Raw genomic sequence first — 509 nt, forward strand, 5'->3', positions numbered from 1 at the left:
TTGAAGAGACGGAGTGAAAATGGCATTGTTTCCAATGTGCGCTGGATGATTTTAGCGGAAATACGTCATCACTCTGTGTGCATATACCCCATTAGTTAATTTATATCCTTAAAAGTAAAATGAATAATCCAAAACCTTGTTTGAATGTGTTTATGGCACATTTTCACTCATATATGGAATCTCACCCATATATTCATGTAACGAATATAAAGGCACAATTGTTTTCGCTTAAAAGTTAACCTTAATTAGGTCAAGTAATACAAATAAGGTTGTATTTCTCGATTGTTAACTGTATGTATATTTAATTTAGATGTAGTGCAAAATATGATCTTGAGTTTTCCTTTCTTCAAGTTAAATTTTAATTTATTTTTTGAATGGCTTAAATAAATAAATTAATAAATAAATATGTTTTGTTCAATTGTAGTGTCAATAAAAAAGGTCCCCCAAGCACGAAAACGAAACTCCGCCCATGAACTGTGATCTGATTGGTTGGGTTGTTCATCTTCAGA

Source organism: Triplophysa dalaica, chromosome 9, assembly GCF_015846415.1.
Source record: "Triplophysa dalaica isolate WHDGS20190420 chromosome 9, ASM1584641v1, whole genome shotgun sequence".
NCBI classification, from domain to species: domain Eukaryota; kingdom Metazoa; phylum Chordata; class Actinopteri; order Cypriniformes; family Nemacheilidae; genus Triplophysa; species Triplophysa dalaica.